Genomic DNA, 1,556 nt, shown 5'->3' with positions numbered 1-1,556 from the left:
ATTTAGAAAAAGGGGTTCCATTTAAAAATTTCAAGGTCATCTTTACGTGTCCTTGAGGTAGCTGTTCAAGGTCATATTTATATTACTATGTAATGCATTACTTGAAATCGTACAACTTTCATGTTAAACATTTTTTTCCATCTTACATATTTAAAAAGTTATTTAGAGTAAACTTATATGGATACATACATACATACATCATACATACATACATACATACATACACACATACATACATACATAACGACATTTTTTCTAAATGTGATTTTTGAACGTTTTGGAACATTCTAAACATATTTTCAAAGAAAACTGGAAAAAAATTTTTTTCACGAAAACAAAGCTTCCTCTATGAGGAAGCAAAATACCGCCATCTGAACAAGCATGCTCTGAAAATAAACGTTTATTTAAAGAACTTGGATGTGGTTCTGGAGCTATTGGACTTCCTTCAATTGATGGAGCGATAGACTGTACACACATTCGTTTAACTCACACAAGATTTCAAAATATTTATGAAATATATCGCAATCGGAAAGGATATTTTTCTTTAAATGTTCAGGTATTTATTATAAATTAAACAATACAAATTAACCAATATTTCTATTGAAAATTCATATGTAATGATTTTAAGTTATTTACAGCATTTACGCAAAAACAAAAATATGCACAAATTATAATCTTACTATATAAACATATTATCTAATATAATATTCTTAAAAGTCGCTAGCAGTAAGCAACATCAAAGATTTATTGACCATGTTTAGCAATTTTTAATTTATTGCGAAAAATATTACCTCAGCCAGGGTTTGAACCTGGACCTCCCTCTCACTAGGCGGGCGTCTCAACCCTCGGTGGTCGAATTGGTTGAGACGCCCGCCTAGTGAGAGGGAGGTCCAGGTTCAAACCCTGGCTGAGGTAATATTTTCGCAATAAATTAAAAATTGCTAGACATGGTCAATAAATTTTTGACATATTGATTATGTTTTAGACGTAAACATTATTTTATTTACAACCATTATAATTGTTTACTTATTTTTACAGATTATTGTCGGACCACGTACTGAAATACTAGATATTGTCCCAGAATGGCCAGGAAGTGAGCACGATAGCCGCATATTCCAAAATTCTCGTATATATATACGGTACAGACAACGCCAATTAGATGGGCTACTCGTCGGTGATGGTGGATATCCTTTATTGCCGTTTTTGCTCACACCGATTAATAATCCTGTTACCGATGAAGAAATAAAGTTAGTATAATTCTATAATTAAAACAGTAATAATTATACTAAACAGATCAATAATCGAGTATTACAAATTAAATTAATAAAAAATAGAAGTAAAAGAAATAAGACATATAAAATTAGATGTAACATATATATAAACATGACAATCTCGTAATTTTGTATCTTTTCTCTTTTATATAACTATAATTAGATAATTTTACATGATTAGGATATCTTTAAGAAAATATGATTTATTAATGCTACACACATGCACATACATAGAAATGCAAAGAATTTATTGTATACACATATGCACCCGGAAAAAAATGGAGG

At 30.0% G+C, this 1,556-nt stretch overlaps 1 non-coding gene across 1 annotated transcript; it reads left to right on the top strand.

Moving 5' to 3' along the window:
* The first annotated feature begins 842 nt into the window (after positions 1-842).
* Trnat-agu lies at positions 843-915 on the top strand. The gene has a single exon. It is a non-coding gene; the product is annotated as a tRNA-Thr (tRNA).
* The last annotated feature ends 641 nt before the right edge of the window (positions 916-1,556 follow it).

Source organism: Vollenhovia emeryi, unplaced genomic scaffold, assembly GCF_000949405.1.
Source record: "Vollenhovia emeryi isolate VEMERY1.0 unplaced genomic scaffold, V.emery_V1.0 DF947153.1, whole genome shotgun sequence".
NCBI classification, from domain to species: domain Eukaryota; kingdom Metazoa; phylum Arthropoda; class Insecta; order Hymenoptera; family Formicidae; genus Vollenhovia; species Vollenhovia emeryi.
This window is presented reverse-complemented; position numbering and strand designations above follow the sequence as displayed.